This window comes from Tachyglossus aculeatus, chromosome X1 (genome assembly GCF_015852505.1).
Source record: "Tachyglossus aculeatus isolate mTacAcu1 chromosome X1, mTacAcu1.pri, whole genome shotgun sequence".
Taxonomy (NCBI): Eukaryota; Metazoa; Chordata; class Mammalia; order Monotremata; family Tachyglossidae; genus Tachyglossus; species Tachyglossus aculeatus.
Window position 1 is genome coordinate 44890652 of NC_052101.1, and position 18187 is coordinate 44908838.

Consider the following 18187-nt stretch of genomic DNA (forward strand, 5'->3'; position numbering starts at 1 on the left):
CTTAGAACAATGCTTGGCACCTAGTAAGTGCTTAACAAATACCATCATCATTAGTATTATCACCCCAGCGCTTAGAACAGTGCTGGGCACATAGTAAACGCTTAACAAATACCATCATTATTATTATGATTGTTGTTTTCATGTGTGGCCTGGGGGATTTTTTAGCCTGGGCAGCCGTGGTGTGGTATGGACATGCCTCCCCTGTGACATCAGAGTTTCAGGTTGATTATACTGCCCCCTCCTCCCGCTGCCTGATTGGGCGGGCCCTTGTCCCGGCTGGCTACCTTTCCTCCCCGAAAGTAGCCAGGGAAACTGCGGGATCGGGAGAGTCGCCGGGCTGGGCCGCGCAGAGGACCCAGGCGTCCCGCCGAAGGGTGCAGGGGGCTTCCCACGCTCACCGGGACCCCCGGGGAGCGTCGAAGGACCGAGCCGGGAGGAGAGATGCAGGTAGGACGGGAGCCGGGGCGAGGGGGGAAAAGAAGGAGCCTCGCTGCCCTCCGGGGGCACCCCAACAATTGTTTAGCTGCGGAAGAAAGACCGGGGGCGGGAGCACATGTCTGCTGAAAACTTGCTTTTCAAAGGTGAATGCAGGAATTTGAAGAATCCGGGAATTTGACGCTGGAGGGGCGCCGCAGGGGGAGGGAAGCAATCCTTTTTTATTTCACAGCTTCCAGCCATTTATCCTTCTCGGCCTGGACCTTCAGGACAGTTAAGTTACCCTAACTCTAATGATTTATTTTTAATTTTAGGAAAAGGCGTGCAGACTTAAGGAAGCAACGCTCTAGAATGCTTGCGAGTATTATGGAGTTCCAGCCCAGGTTAATAAGGACTTTCGAATCGGTACTTTTTAAAAAAAATAATAATATTGATGATGGTATTTGTTGAGCGCTTCCTAAGTGCCAAGCACTGTTCTAAGCGCTGGGGAGATACAAGGTAATCAGGTTGGCCCCATGTATGTGTGCAACTGGTAATCAGTCAATCAATCGTATTTATTGAGTGCTTACTGTGTGCAGAGCACTGTACTAAGCGCTTGGGAAGTACAAGTTGGCAACATATGGTAAGCCATCTGGGACGAAGGCGTAAGTTAGAGTGTGCAAAATGACCCCGGAACGTTCAGGAATGGGGTCGTAGGGAAGGAAAAATAATTCGTTTTTATTGTTAGGGTGGGCCAGAAGCACTCCTCCCAGGCCTCTGGAGATCCCAGCGCTTAGAAGCTTGGCACATAGTAAGCGCTTAACAAACACCATCATGATCCCGTTGAGATTTTTAAGGGCCACTCTGGGAATCTCTTGGAAAGTCGGTTTTTCCTCCGAAGTTCTCGAAACCCTCTGAAACTATGCCCCCTGAATAGGTTCAGTTCCCATTCGACCATCCAGGGCACAGTCAGTTTAGAGGGAAAGGCGACAGTGGATGGTTAAAGCTTGCCATGGGGGTATCGAACTGCGAGAACTTGGAAAAAGGGTGAAACGAGGAAGCTTGACTTATTTTTTCCCCCCCGCAGCTAGTCGCCCGAAGCAATGCGGAGCACGTCATCCCTATTGTTAGGCGGTCACGTCGGAAACTTGGGACTTTTCACACGACTTTGCTGAAAGCCGAGTGGCGGGAGAGGAGGCCGGGACCCGAGGTTGAGGCCTCTTTGTTCATCATCCCCATTTGCAAAGGAGAGGAGGGAAAAAAAGCCCTTAAACGTCCCGGAGGAAAGGAGGGATTTGGGCGCCTGAGATGCTCATATCCACCCCAGTGCTTAGACAGTGCTTGGCACATAGTAAGCGCTTAACAAATACCGTCATTATTATTATTTTCCCCTCCCTCTCCCTTTTGAGCGACTGAGTAAATTGAAAAAGACGATTCCTGTCTTCGTGCTGAAATAATAATAATGATAATGATGGTATTTAAGCACTTACTAATGCCATCATTATTATTATTTTCACTTCCCTCTCCCTTTTGAGCAACTGAGAGTAAATTGAAAAAAAAGATGCCCCTCTTCTTGCTGAAATAATAATAATAATGATGATGATGGTGTTTAAGTGCTTACTATGTGCCAAGCACTGTTCTAAGCACCGGGAGAGATACATGGTAATCAGGTGGTCCCATGAGGGGCTCACAGTCATAATCCCCATTTTACCAGCAGAGGTAACTGAGGCACAAAGAAGTTAAGCGACTTGCCCAAGGTTACACAGCAGTCAAATAGCAGAGACAGGATTAGAACCCACGTTGTCTGATTCCCAAGCCTGTGCTCTTTCCACTGAACCACGCTGCTTCTCCAAAGTGCATAGTGCTTTGCATACAGCAAGTGCTTAGTAAATGCAAGTGAATGAATGAAATATTTGTTGCCAAATTGTACTTTCCAAGCGCTTAGTACAGTGCTCTACACACAGTAAGTGCTCAAAAAGTACGATTGAATGAATTTCAGAATAAGCAGATCCGCCGCCCCCTTCCATCCCGACATGGAGATTGGGAAGCAGTGTGGCCTAATGGAAAGGGCATGGCCTTGGGAGTCAGAGGATCTGGGTTCTAATCCTGATTCCTCCACTTGCCTGCTGTGTGACTTAGGGCAAGTTACGCAACTTCTCTGTGCCTCGGTTTCCTCAACTGTAAAATAGAGATTCAGTAAGCTCGTTGTGGGTAGGGAATGTGTCTGCTTATTGCTGTGTTGTACTCTCTCAAGCGCTTAGTACAGTGCTCTGCACACAATAAGCACTCAGTAAGTACGATTGAATGAATGAATATCTTTTCTCCCTCCTACTCAGAGTGTGAGCCCATGTCGGACAGGGATGTGACTGATCTGATCATCCTGTCTTTACCCTGAAGCTTAGGACAGTGCTTGACATCTAGTAAGTGCTGATCAGTCAATCATATTTATAGAGCGCTTACTGTGTACAGAGCACCGTACTAAGCGCTTGGGGGAGTACAGTATAACAATATAACAGGCACATTTGCTGCCCACAGTGAGCTTACAGTCTTGAGGGAGAGATGCCGTAATTAGTATAGCATCCTCTGTATAAAGAGAAGGCCTGCCATAGCTGGTTCCTTTTGATTCATCAGGGACTTGTTTATCCAGGCCCTGTCTCCCACTCCTATCTACCTTTTAGCTCTTCCCAGCTTGGCGGGAAGAGAGTAGAGGGGGTGGGGTGGAAGCGTGGACTCTGAAAGGAGGGAAATGCAGGTCTGTCAGACGTCATGGACACCTCTGGGGAGGTGTCCTGAGGAGGAGAAGCACTCCCAAGTGCTTAGTACAGTGCTCTGCACACAGTAGGTGCTCAATAAATACGATTGAATGAATGCATGAATGAGAAGAAGGGGCCAAAGTTATGCTGGCTAAAATAAAGCTTGGGATTTGATGCTATTAGTGGTGGTATGTTTATTATGTGCCAAGCATTAGCCTAAGTGCCGGGGTAGATGCAAGACAAATAGATCAGAAACAGCCCGTATCCTATTTGGGGCTCACTGTCTAATGGGGTGGAAGAACAGGTATTTTAACAGCATTTTACAGTCAAGGAAACTGAGGTGACATGGCCTGCCCAGAGTCACATAGGAAGCAAGCGGCAGAGTTATTTGGGAATAGCTGAAAGTGAACTGTCTCTGTTCCTTTCTGGTTTGGGCCAGAAGTAATTTGTCTTCACGAAATACTTCTCTTGCCATTTTCTTTATCAAGAGATCTACAGGTATTTGTCTTAATCAGCCCGCACAACAACCAAGCCCCCTTCCCCTTCTGTTATAGTGGAAGATGCTGAGCTGTCTCTCCCGTTAGACTGTAAACTCCTCGAGGGCAGTCTTAAGCCTAAACCTTTTGCAGTTTGCCACACCGCTTAGCAGAATGCTGTTCTCAGGCAAGATGCAGAATTGATATCTGCATCAAATGAGGAGGAGAATCAATCAGTCATATTTACTGAGCATTTACTGTGTGCAAAGCAATTTACTAAGCGCTTGGGAGAGTATAATGTAACAGAATAGGTAGGCACGTTCCCTGCACACAAGGAGTTTACAGCCTAGAGGATAATAATTAATAATTATGATATTTGTCAAGCTCTTACTTTATGCCAGGCACTGTACTAAGCACTGGGGTGGATATGAGCAAATTGGGTTGGACACAGTCCCTGTCCCACGTGGGGCTCACAGTCTCCATCCCCATTTCCAGATAAGGTAACTGAGGCATAGAGAAGTTAAGTGACTTGCCCAAGATCATCCAGCAGACAAGTGGCAGACCGGGCCTCTGCTCTGTCTACCAAGCCGTTCTGCTTCTCAAGAAGAAGAGCAGTGAGCAAAGGAAGGGTTAACAGAGATCCCAGGTCTGGAAGTCTGCTGTCAGCTCAGTGTTTACCAGGTGGTTTGCAGGCTTATTCTCCTGGGAAGGGGGTGGGTTGTAGTGGGGAGGGGAGAGGAGGAGGACTGTGTGATCTGGGTTCTCTAGCTTTGGTGCACTTTTACCCCCATAGGAGAGAAAAACACAACCTAGGGATGGCCTGAGGGTTAGTTCATTTGGTGAAGCACCTGAGAAGCATAGTGAAAGAACAAATAGCTAGGAGGACAGGTTTTTTTTTTATTTTGGGCTTTTTAATTCTGGGTTTCCTCTTGTATATGAGAGGCTGCAGTGGAAAGAGCATGGGACTGCTTGCTAACTGATACAGTGAATCAGTGGTAAATTTTTGAGGCTTACTGTGCACAGAGCACTGTACTTTAAGTGGTTGGGAGAGCACCGGACAATAGAATAGGTAGACAGGATTCCTGTCCACAATACAAGCTCTGCCCTTGCCTGCCGTGTGACTTGGGTAAGCTACTTAACCACTCTCTGCCTCAGTTTCCTTTACCAGTGAAATGGGGATGAAACCTATTCACTCTCCTACTCCCTCCTGTAGACTTTTAGCTCCTTGTGGGAAGGGATCACATAATAATAATAATAATTATGGTATTTGTTAAGCACTTACTATTGGCAAGGCACTGTAGTAAGCACTGGGGTGAATACAAGCAAATCGAGTTGGACCCCCATATGGGGGTTTCTGCCTGATGCGCAGATTGATTGGTAGCCACTGGAGCCACTTTATGCTGCTGCCCGGATTATCTTTGTCCAGAAATGCTCTGGGCATATTACTCCCCTCCTCAATAATCTCCAGTGGCTACCAATCAATCTGCGCATCAGGCAGAAACTCCTCACCCTGGGCTTCAAGGCTGTCCATCTCCTCGCCCCCTCCTACCTCACCTCCCTTCTCTCCTTCTACAGCCCAGCCCGCACCCTCCTCTCCTCCGCCGCTAATCTCCTCACCGTACCTCGTTCTCGCCTGTCCCGCCATCGACCCCTGGCCCACATCATCCCCCGGGCCTGGAATGCCCTCCCTCTGCCCATCCGCCAAGCTAGCTCTCTTCCTCCCTTCAAGGCCCTGCTGAGAGCTCACCTCCTCCAGGAGGCCTTCCCAGACTGAGCCTCTTCCTTCCTCTCCCCCTCGTTCCCCTCTCCATCCCCCCCATCTTACCTCCTTCCCTTCCCCACAGCACCTGTATATATGTATATATGTTTGCATATATTTCTCTATTTATTTATTTATTTTACTTGTGCATATCTATTCTATTTATTTTATTTTGTTAGTATGTTTGGTTTTGTTCTCTGTCTCCCCCTTTTAGACTGTGAGCCCACTGTTGGGTAGGGACTGTCTCTATATGTTGCCAATTTGTACTTCCCAAGCGCTTAGTACAGTGCTCTGCACATAGTAAGCGCTCAATAAATATGATTGATGATGATGAAGTATGGATTGAAGTGGGGAGAGACACGAGGATGGGAGATCAGAGAGAAGGCTGATGCAGCAGTCCAGACGGGATAGGATGAGAGGTTGAATGAGCAGGGTAGCGGTATGGATGGAGAGGAAAGGGCGGATCTTGTCAATGTTGCGGAGCTGAAACCGGCAGGTTTTGGTGACGGTTTGGATGTGAGGGGTGAATGAGAGAGCGGAGTCGAGGATGACACCAAGTTTGCGGGCTTGTGAGACGGGAAGGATGGTAGTGCCGTCAACAGAGATGGGAAAGTCAGGGAGAGGGCAGGGTTTGGGAGGGAAGACAAGGAGTTTAGTCTTGGACATGTTAAGATTACATCTTAATCAGTTACCTGATATAACTGAGCTAACTGAACTACCTCAGTTACCTCCTCTGTAAAAAATGGGGACTAAGACCGTGATTAAGACTAGGAATCCTAGGAAGCCCCCTCTAGACTCTTTAAGCTCGTTATGGGCAGGGAATATGTCTGCTGATTCTGTCCCAAGTGCTTAGGACAGTGTGCAGAGGCACATTTGTTGTTGTCGTCTTATGCTGTCGAGTCAAATCTGACCTTTAGCGACGCCATAGACACATCTCTCCCAGAACACCCTACTTCCACCTGCAGTCATTCTGGTAGCATATCCAAAGAGTTTTCTTGGTAAAAATATGGAAGTGATTTACCATTGCCTCCTGTGCAGTAAACGAGTCTCTGCCTTCATCTCTCTCCCATGCCGCTGCTGCTCAGCATAGGTGAGTTTTGACTTGTAGCGGATTGCCTTCCACTCGCTAGCCACTGCACAAGCTAGGAATGGAATAGGTAGGCCTCTGCTTGACTCTCCCTCCTGTAGTCATGAAGTTTCTAGACCGTGAGCCCATTGTTGGGTAGGGACCGTCTTTATATGTTGCCGATTTGTACTTCCCAAGTGCTTAGTACAGTGCTTTGCACACCGTAAGCGCTCAATAAATAAAATTGAATACAATTGAATGAATGAAAAGTACTGGAAACTCTCCAGGTGTGACTCTGAGAGGGGGCAGGGGCACATATTAAGTGCTTAATAAATATGGTTGATTGATAGAAACACTAAAGGCTGCTTTCCCCCCTCCCTGCAGGGGGTATTGTCTAAGTTGTTCCCCCGTAGACTGTTGTGGGCAGGAAATGTGTCTATTGTTCTATTGTACACTCCCAAGTGCTTAGTAGAAGTGGCAAGTGGCAGAGCCGGTACTAGAACCCATGACCTCTGACTCCCAAGCCTGGGCTCTTTCCACTTAGCTACGCTCCTTCTAAGCAGGAGAACGCAATCTGTGTCCCACATGGGACTTACAGTCAGGGTAGATACAAGCTAATCAGGTCAGACACAGTCCCTTCTGCACACAGTAAGTCCTCAGTAAATATGACTGAGAAACAAGTGTCAAGCAGATGGGGATATTTCTTGTCCGTGGCTCAGTGGAAAGAGCCCGGGCTTTGGAATCAGAGGTCAGGCGTTCAAATCCCGCCTCTGTCAATTGTCACCTGTGTGACTTGGGGCTATTTATTTCTTCTAGACTGTGAACCCACTGTTGGGTAGGGACCGTCTTTATATGTTGCCAACTTGTACTTCCCAAGCGCTTAGTACAGTGCTCTGCACACAGTAAGTGCTCAATAAATATGATTAATTGATTGATTTCTACAGAATTCCATATATAATAATAATTATGATATTAAGTGCTTACTATGTGCCAAGCACTGTTCTAAGAGCTGGGTTAGATACAAGGTAATCAGGTTGTCTCACGTGGGGTTTACAGTCTTAATCCCCATTTTACAGATAAGGTAACTGAGACACAGAGATGTTAAGTGGCTTGCCCAAGGTTGCTCACCAGACAAGTGGCAGAGCTGGGATGTTGTAATAATAATAATGATGATAATTGTGGCATTTATTAAGTGTTTACTATGTGCCAGCATTGGGGCAGATAAAAGATAATCAGGTAGACACAGTCCCTGTCTCTTATGGGGCTCACAATGTAAGTAAGTTGGAGTAGGATTAACCCCCATTTTACAGGTGAGGGAACTGAGGCACAGAGACGTTAAGTATGTTGCCCAATGTTACACAGTAGGCAAGTGGCAGAGCTGGGATTGGATCCCACATCTTCATACTCCCAGGCCTGTGGTCTTTCCACAAAGCCACATAGCTTCTGTAAAAAGTGTTTATGAACTGAAGGCAATAAATATTTGACCACATGTATGTGCACAGTGAATAATATTTTCATTTTTCACCTAAAAACTCTTTAGAAGGTTTTCTAACTTGGTTTTATATGGTTAGAATGAGAAAATAGATTTAAAACGGTTTTATTTACCATGGGATACTTTTAAAATTGAAAAGCCTTAGTCAGCATGAATCTTGAAAAGCCCTCTGTAAAATGAATCTTTCCACTTTGAAAAGTATTTCCACCTGTGACTCTGCTCTTGCCTCGGGGAGCAAACCCCAAAGTTGACCCATCTTATCCTGTGCTTCTCTTTATCAAGGGAAGTTGTAAAATGTTTCTCTCCCCAGAAAAATAGATGTGGAAAGTTAAGTGCAGAAGGGAAAATGCTAAACTTTCGGTCTGTTCAAATTTTTTTTTTTAGTTCGTATGGGGTAGATATGATTTCCTTGTTAAGATTTTCTGTATCAGCTTGTCATCACTGACGGCTGTCATTTAGCTTTGACGTGTGTATGTTTGTGTGTGTGTGAAAGAGAGGGAACCAGCAGTATAAATCATTGACATTTTATGAGTTGTACCTTGCATATTATTCAAGTGGTGACAGAGAAACATCCTGGATATGAAAGGCCCCAGGACAGTAACATCAGGGCCTCGTGTCTGATGATTTATAGGTGTCTGATGATTTATAGCAGCGCCTTTCCATGCTCATGAGGTTTAGCGCCTGATATTCGGCACTATTATTATCCACTCACCTCTGCCATGCTCACAGCCACTCTCTAGGTAGGAGTGTTGATGAACATGTTCTGGCCAAGGTGGGTGGCATTAGCATTCCCAAAACAGACTGGTGGCCTCTTCCGGGAATGCTAGTTCCGGGCAGTTTGGAAAGGGATCATGGCTCCCCACTCTAGGAAAGCCACAAACACATGTTCCACATTCTGGGGGATTTGTCTTGTTTGGGGGTCCTTCCGTCACAGAGAGGGTGGGCCCAAGCTGACACCCGTCTACTAGAGGCAGATGTTCAGTAGATACTTGTCTGCATCCCCTCTGGCACGTGGCATGTGGTAAATCCAAGCCCAGATTTCTTCTCCTGGATCTGCCCTGTAGTCTACTTGCCCTATACTCTACTTAATGATAATGATGGTATTTGTTAAGCGCTTACTATGTGTCAAGGACTATTCTAAGCGCTGGGGTAGATACAAGATAATCAGGTCAGACACAGTCCCTGTCCACGGTCTTATGTCTTAATCAGGGTCTTAGTCCCCATTTTTTACAGAGGAGGTAACTGAGTCACAGAGAAGTGATGTGCCTTGCCCAAGGTCACACAGCAGACAAGTGGCGGAGCTTACCTCTAATCTATTTGCCCTGTAGTTTAATTTGCCTCATAGTCTACTTGCCCTGTAGACAAGTAATAGTAATAATTCTGGTATTTGTTCATCGCTTACTATGTGCCAGGCACTGTACTAAGCACTGGGGTGGATACCAGCAAATCGGGTTGGACACAGTCCCTGACCCACATGGGACTCACGGCCTCAATCCCCATTTTACAGATGAGGTAACTGAAGCCCAGAGAAGTGAAGTGACTTACCCAAGGTCACACAGCAGACAAGTGGTTGAGGCTAGATTAGAACTCATGACCTTCTGACTTCCAGGCCCGTGCTGTATCTACTATGCCATACTGCTTCTGTTATGCCTTGCTGGTACTGTTGTCTATTTGCACTGTAGTCTACTTGCTTTGTAGTTTGTTGCCCTGTAGTCTACTTGCCTTGTAGTTTAACTTGCCCTGTAGTGTACTTGCAAGATGTCTAGTGTCTAAACATAGAGGCAGGCTGAAAAAGATGATTCGGAATCCACTTAATGCTTCCTGGATGTCATGAAATATCCCATGTTAGAGCCATAGTGCAAGTTTGTGGCACAGTATAATCTCTGTGGTGGAAAAGAATTTGGAAGCATTGTGGCCTAATGGAAAGAGCACAGGCCTGGCTCTGCCATTTGCCTGCTGTGTGAGTTCGGGCAAGTGACTTTATTTCTCTGGGCCACAGTTTCCTCATCTGTAAAATGGAGATTCAATATCTGTTCTCCCTCCTATTGAGTGGACTCCCCCAGTTCTGTGCTCCTTCCACTAGGTCTCACTGCCTCCTGCTTCAGGGACCCAGGGACCTGTGAGCTTGCTGTCAATCAATCAATCAGTGCTATTTATTGAGCGCTGACTGTGTGCAGAGCAGTCTACTAAGCCCCTTGGGAGAGTACGATATAACCCCGTTCAGGGTATGTGTGGGAAATGTTCCTCATGCCTTCTCCAGTCACTCACTGCTGGGCTTGAATTTCAGAACGAGGGTTTGGGTTTGGGTTTGACTTGTCTCTCCCCTGCATGCTCTGGTTCCAAGAGGGGAGGTGTCTAGTTCCTTCCTGTCACCGATCTGCCCCTCTGGCTGAGGAGGGACTCCGGGCCTATCGATCCTCTTTTCTAACTCCATTTTACAAATGGGGAAATTGAGGTAGAGCACCCTCCCCACCCCGCACCGCCGCAGTCCCTGCCCTCTTTGAACTGACTTTGAGCCAGAGAATAAAAACCCAAGCCTCCTGGGCGTCAATTTGATATTCCAACAATAAGATGACACTCGATAAAGAAATGAAGCTAAAAAGAAAAGTGTCCGTCAGGGGATTTTCTTAGACATTTTTCCAAATTTAAGTTGCCCAATTTCAGTGTGTGTTTTGGACTTGATGTTATTCTTCTGCTTTTTTCCAGGGTTTGACTGTTGTATTATTTAGTCGAACTGCTGGTCATAAAAACACCATTGTCCCCAGGTGCGTGACAGGAAACCAGAGACTCAGGCTGGGCCACTAACAGTATCGGCCACACAACGGACACCTTCTTCTTGGGGTGTTGGGGGGAAAGGCTAAGAGCTTCCCTGATGTCCCAGACAGATGATGGCTACTCTGAAACCAGAGAGGTGCATTAGAGTAATTGTACTTGTTAAGCGCTTACTATGTGCAGAGCATTGTATTACACCTTTGTTTTGGAGGCAGACGAAGCTGGGTTTTCATCTAACTCTGAGGAGGCTTGAAGCCTCTCCTCTCCCCCTCCCCTTCAGACAGGAACTAGGGACTGATCCCTTGGTCTCTTTTTTTTTTTTTAAGTGGTATTTGTTAAGCACGTACTATGCGCCAGGCACTGTACTATGTGCTGGGTAGATACAAGCTAATCAGATTGGACACATAGTCCATATAACTTGTGGTAATAGAAGAGAAGCAGAGAAGCAGCGTGGCTCAGTGGCAAGAGCACGGGCCTGGGAGTCAGAGGGCATGGGTTCTAATCCCGGCTCTACCACTTGTCTGCTGTGTGACTTTGGGCAAGTCACTTCACTTTTCTGTGCCTCAGTTACCTCTTCTGTAAAATGGGGATTAAGACTGTGAGCCCCATGTGGGACAACCTGATCACCTTGTATCCCCCCCAGTGCTTAGAACAGTGCTTGGCACATAGTAAGCACTTAACAAATGCCATTATTATTATTATTATTATGGGCTTAATTCCCATTTTGCAAATGAGGTAGCTGAGGCACAGAGAAATTAAGTGACTTGCCCAAGGTCGCATATCAGACAAGCAGTGGAGGTGGGATTCGAACCAGATCCTTCCGACTCCCAGGCCTCTTCACTGATGCATCCACCATGGTTCTCAGTGTACCTTGTGGAGGGTTTTTCCTGCATGCTTCCAGCTATTCGAAGTGCTGGGACAGATACAAGACAATCCAGTCAAGTCTAAGTAGGAGGGAGACCAGGGATTGAATCCCCATTTTACAGCTGAGGGAACTGAGGCACAGGGAAGTTAAGTGACTTGCCCAAGGTCACACTTCAGGCAAGTGGTGAAGCCGGGAGCTGGACCCAGGTCATCTGGCTCTTTCCACTGAGCCATGCTGCTTCCCAGGCTTGATGAGAGTCTGGAGGTGCCCCATGGGGACAGGTGTGATGCCTCACGGAATCACCTGAAATCACTGATATTTGAGAAGGCAGCCTCCAACTTAGTCGTCTCCAAAGGCGTTCCCACGGCCCATTGAGTGTATCTGATGTGTTGGAACGCCAAGAAGTTTCCTGGATCAGCACTCCTTTCCTGTTCCCTGAAACTGGAGAGCCTGGGGCCCGGCTGGTGTTTAAATAATGGAAAGAATTAAGGTACGGTACCCCTCTACCCCGCCAAACCTCAAGGAGCCCCATAAGTCCCTGAGGGCAGGGCAGGGCAAGGAGCATCTGGAAACCTGATCACCTGACAACTTTTTTTATGATATTTTTCAAGTGCTTACTATGTTCCAGGCACTGTACTAATCTCTGGTGGAGATACAAGCTAGTCAGGTTGTTGTTTGTTTTATGGTATTGTTAAGCACTTACTATGTGCCAGGCACTGTACTAAGCACTGGGGTAGATACAAGGTAGGCAGATTGTTGTTTGTTTTATGGTATTTGTTAAGCACTTACTATGTGTCAGGTACTGTACTAAGCGCTGGGGTAGATATGAGCTAGTCAGGTCGTTGTTTGTTTTATGGTATTTGTTAAGCACTTACTATGTGCCGTACATTGTAGAGAAGCTGTGTGGCTCAGTGAAGATCATGGGCTTGGGAGTCAGAGGTCATGGGTTCAAATCCTGGATCACCAATTGTCAGCTGTGTGACTTTGGGCAAGTCACTTAACTTTTCTGTGCCTTAGTTACCTCATCTGTAAAACGGGGATTAAAAATGTGAGCCCCGTGTGGACAACCTGATCATCTTGTATCCTCCCCAGCGCTTAAAACAGTGCTTTGCACATAGTAAGCACTTAACAATTGCCATTATTATTATTGCAAAGCACTGGGGTAGATATGAGCTAACCAGGTCAGCTAATCGTGGACACAGTCCATGTCCCACATGGAGTTCACAGTCTTAATCCCCATTTTACAGTTGAAGCAACTGAGGTACAGAGAAGAGAAGTGACTTTCCCAAGGTCACACAGCAGCCAAGTGGCGGAGCTGGGGTTAGAACTCAGATCACTCTGACTCCCAGGCCTGTGAGCTATCCACTAGGACACACTGCTTCTCAAATTCCAAAACCCATCTGACTCCCTGTTTTCTGGGTGGGAAGGGGGAAGCCAGCAGTCTTGGCCTGGATGCTTAGATGGTGGTTCTTGAAACTTCCACCTGGGAGATCATTGACAGCAGCCCCTACTCAAAACACATCTTCAAGAGGTCTTGTATTGCAATCTCCCAAGTACTCTGCACACTATGTGCGTTCAGTAAATACCATCGATAGATTTTGCCCAAGTAATAATAATAACAACTGTGGTATTTGTTAAATACTTACTGTGTACCAAACACTGTACTAAGTGCTGGGGTACAGAGTAACTGTGTGACCTAGTGAAGAGCACGGGCCTAGGAGTCAAAGGACCTAGGTTCTCATCCCAGCTCTGCCACCTGCCTGTGTGTGACCTTGGTCAAATCACTTAATTTCTCTGTACCTCAGTTCCCTCATCTGTAAAATGAGGATTCAATACATATTCTCCCTTTTACTTGGACTGTAAGTCCCATGTGGGACTTACATAGTAAGCGCTTAACAAGTACCACAATTATTATTATTATTACAGACAAGATAATCTGCTTGGACACAGCCCCAGTCTAAGTAGAAGGGAGAGCAGATATTTGATCCCCATTTTACAGATGAGGAAACTGAGGTACAGTGAAGCTAAGTGACTTCCCCAGAGTCCTCCCCAGCCAGCTGGGGACTGTGTCAGTCACCTGTGCATTTGAATGTATCCCCTAAGCCTTTAGACCCTTCCCCCCAACAGCACTAATGTGCTTAACATTAAATTCTGCTTACTTCCATCTACCTGAAATTTATTTTATTATGTCTCCCCGGCAAGATTGTAAGCTCCTTGAAGGCAGGGATCACATCAACTTACCTTACCCTCACAGTTGTTTAATACAGTGAAGGCACTCAATAAATCCTCTCAGTTGATGATTGAGCCAGGAAGGTCTCTTTGTCCAAGGACAGCCTCTCTGTCAGCCCTGGCAAAGGAGTAAGAGGCTCCAGAGACTGATCAGTCAATCACTGGTATCGATTAAGCACTTACTTTGTGCAGAGCACTATACTAAGCACTTGGGAGATCTGGCTACTCTCTAAACCTCCCCCTCTAGATTGTAAGCTCATTGTGGGCAAGGAATATGTCTGTCTATTGTTATATTGTTCTCTTCCAAGGGCTTAGTATAGTGCTCTGCACACAGTAACTGCTCACTAAATATGATTGACTAAATCTGGCACTGTTAAGTAAAGTCAGGACTTCTAGCACTCGGCCCTTTATGTCATTATCCTCCTCATCATCAGTGGTATTTATTGAGCACTTCCTATGTGCAGAGCACTGTGCTAAGTGCTTTGGTCATGGTGGCAGCTATGGTGCTAAAATAGGTGAAGCTTACCCTTCTTGGCTAGGCTGGATTTATTCAGTTATGGAAGTAGTGGTCTTCTAGTAGGGCATTTCAATATGGAATACTGGTCTCTGTTGCTATCACAGATGAGGTAACTGAGGCCCAGAGAAGTTAAGTGACTTGACCAATATCACACAAGTCATTCTGATGCCCAGGTCCGTGCTCTATCCACTGGGCCATGCTGTTCTGTACATTCCTTGCCCTCAAAGGCACAATTTGTAAACTCAGTGGTTTTGGCAGCCGGGCAACCTGGGTCCTCAACGACCAGGTGGGGTGGGAACACCTGCTCCAGCTCAAATGTGGGCAGCAGAGATTTTTGTCTTACGCTGTCGAGTCATCTCCGACCCATAGTGACACCACAGACAAATCTCTCCTCCATCTGCCATCGTTCTGGAGTGGATCCATAGAGTTTTCTTGTTAAAAATAAGCGAGTGGTTTACCATTGTCTCCTTCTGCACAGTAAACCTGAGTCTCCGCCCTCTACTCTCTCCCAAGCCACCACTGCTTCTCCAACACAGAAGAGTTTTGACTTGTAGCAGATTGCCTTTCACTCACTAGCCACTGCCCAAACTAGGAATGGAAGGGTTATGCCTCTGCTTGACTCTCCCTCCCGTAGTTGAGATTGGTAGAGTACCTGAGATGGGGCAGCAGAGATTAGCTCCTGGAAAAAGGACCGTGTTGATCAAACAATAAGCGTGTGTCTGGGAGATCAGTATTTCAATCTCCTAGGCCACTTAGATTCCTTGTAAAGGGATCTGCATGGCCCATAATTGCCAAAAGCTTTCCAAGCCTGATTTGCTTGCATCCTGGCAGGTTGCTGCTGGGTGGAAGGTCTTGGAGAATGGGTTCCCTCCCCGCCCCCCACTGGTTCTTATGGCATTTGTTAAGTGCTTACTATGTGTCAAGCACTGTAGTAAGCGCTGGAGTAGATACAAGTTAATCAGGTCTGACACGGTCCCTTTCCCACATGGGACTCACAGTCTAAGAAAGAGGTAGAAAGGGTGCCGAATCTCCATTTTGTCGTTGAGGAAACTGAGGCACAGAGAAGCGAAGTGACTTACCCAAGGTCACACAGCAGGCAAGTGGCGGAGCCGGGAGCAGAATGCAGGTCTTCTGGTTGCCAGTCCTGTGCTTTATCTGCCAAGCCACGTTCCTGGATTCTGGGAGCAGCTTCCAGGTACCTTCGGCAGACCAAATGGTAGTTCTTGTCTGAGAGATTCTGAAGTGCGTTTGAGACTGCTCTGATGTACCAGCCAGATCGCATGGGGTTCTGTGCCCTGGCCCAGGGCCACTTGGCAGGCTGGCCAGAGCTTTCGGATTCCCAAGCAGGGTGGGCCATGTCTGCTTCAGCTTATCTTGAGGGTGGGCAGTGAATGGAGCTGGTGATCTTTGATCCCATTGACTCTCTAGGTGTCTCTTGGGCCCCACTCCTGACTAAGTGTACACAACGTGCCCCCAGCCCCCTCCCCCACATAGTACACTGCGAGTTTACAGGGGGCATCTGTATCTGCAGCCACCACAGAGTCATAGCCCTCTTTTTAAAAAGGTGGTACTCGTTAAGCACTTTGTGCCAGGCACTGTTCTAAGTGTGGGGTAGATACAGGCTAATCAGGTGGGCACGGTCCCTGTCCCATATGGGGCTTACAGTCTTAATCCCCATTTTAAAGATGAGGGAACTGAGGCACAGAGAAGTGAATTGACTTGTCCAAAGTCACACAGCAGATAAGCAGTGGAGAGCCTTCTGATTCCCAGGCCCACGTTCTGTACACTAGGCCATGCTGAGTCTCAAATTTTGAAGCGTGGAATTGTGAATGCTCCTAATTGACTGCCCAGGGAGGATCCTTGGCCCCAGGACTAGCACAGTTCCGGGGAGAGTTTGCATTAGTTTCATCTAAGGCTCCAGTGTACCCTGCTGCTGCTTGCAAATGCAATTTGTCATGTTTCAGTCCAGCGGACTGAGAGGGAAGGGAATAATCTCTTGGAATTAAGTGGCACCATTTTGGCCTAGATTCCAAAAACAGTCGCCTTTGCACAAGTGAGTTGAACGGATGAATACGGATCCAGCAGAGAATTCAGTGCCAAGAGATTTAATCGCGATCGTCTCCTCGAAATTTCTAATGCTTGTTCCACCCCCTAGACATCAAGGAGCCCTCCCAGGAGACCTAGATGTGGTATTGGCCTTATTCCGGGTCCCCAATTCACCAGACCCCTGGACTGGCTGTATCTAAGAGGGTCAATTTGCCACCATGCTTGGAGAGGAAGCCTGGCACCTCCCTTGGCATCAAATTAAGTGGGCAGCTGGAAACTGGATGGCTGCTTTGATGGGGTGTTGCCAGGCCCCTGGAAATACCCTCAGCATATCTTCTAGAGAACTCAATCCTGGCTTCAGCCCCAGGTGCCATTTGCACTTTTCCCATTTCTCTGCATGCCCGTTGGCCATTATTAGAGTGACCAGACATCCACTTTTACACTGGATGGTCTGATTTTCTGTCTCCTGTCTGAGATAGATTTGCCTTTATGTCCATTCTTTTTATTTTAAGCACCCAGTCTCCTTCCACTTTGGTACCTACTATGGGCAGGGAACTCTGCTATAGTGTACTCTCCCAAGCGCTTTGTTAAGTGCTCAATAAATACCACTGATTGAGTTCCATGGTTCGATTGTGGCGCCCGTGTTCATGGAGAGTAGGGAAGAGAACACAATGGCATGGAATGATAGGGAGGGGGTCAGGGCGCACCCCCCACCAAGAGAAGCACTCTAGGTTCACAGGATGGCGCAGGGCACGCCGTCGCATGTCTCATGCCCAGCATGACATATGTAGCATCAGATGATTGTGGGTCTGGTGTTCTCCAGTGCCACCGGTGTTATAAATTGCTTATTTATTTATATTAATGTTTGTCTCCCCCTCTAGACTGTAAACTCCTTATGGGTAGGGAATGGGTCAGCTGATTCTGTTGAATTGTGCTCTCCCAAGCGCTTAATGCAGTGTCTGCACATAGTAAGTGCTCAATAAATACCACTGATTGATTGATTGGCTGCCCTAGTCACTGTGCACGCTTCAAGGGGTTTGTGGAGGGCCGCTGTCTTGTCTCTGCTCCTGAGAAAGCTTCTCTCTGGAGACCAAAGGCCCCAACAGCGTGTCTTTCCAGAGCAGGGAAATGTCCTGGTCAGGGAGGAAGTGTGGGGGCGGGGGATCGATCGCCCCTGCAGAAGGTAATCATTAAGAGAGTTTCAATAAGGCCCGGCCTTGGTCGCTTGTGCTTGCAGATCTGACTCTGTGACCTTCCCACTAATGGCACTAGCTGCCCCTGAAAGACAAAGCCTCCACCGCCCTTGAACTCACAGCAAGGCCCTGCTGGACAAAGATCTGCCTGATCCCCAAAAGGTCACTCTGAGGAAGCCCTGGCTGCAGGCTGACTCCATTCCTTCACCCCCCAAAACAACCCTCTCTGGGACTGAAATCCGTCTGACTCCGTCTTCAAACGCCCCCCGCCGCCCCCACCAAATCCCACCTCCTTGAAAGTGATTAGTTTACCCTTCCTGATGAATTTCCAATTCCCCCAAAGGTCATACCCACGTAACAGCCCTTCCCTCAGCACATATTCAGTTATTTCTTCAGATGTTTCAACCTGACATATTAATGCAACTCCCTTATCTGGTCCTTGCCCTTCCTTCTGCTCCCATTGTAAATATTGTGTATGTCTGTCTGTGTCCCTCAGTAGGCCGTAAACTCCTTGGGGGCTGGAGATGTATCTTTTGGGCTTCTGCAGGACTTTTCCAAGAGCTTTGTACAGTGCATGGCAGTCTGTGAGAGCTCAATAAATTATC

At 47.3% G+C, this 18187-nt stretch overlaps 1 protein-coding gene across 2 annotated transcripts in view; it reads left to right on the plus strand.

Annotated features, from left to right (window-relative positions):
- The first annotated feature begins 351 nt into the window (after positions 1–351).
- Positions 352–18187, plus strand: part of SHROOM1 (shroom family member 1) — a 50204-nt gene continuing 32368 nt past the window's right edge. For both annotated transcript variants that reach the window (XM_038772717.1, XM_038772715.1), the window contains exon 1: positions 352–447. The gene's annotated coding sequence lies outside the window, so the exon portion shown is untranslated. The remainder of the gene's footprint in view (positions 448–18187) is intronic.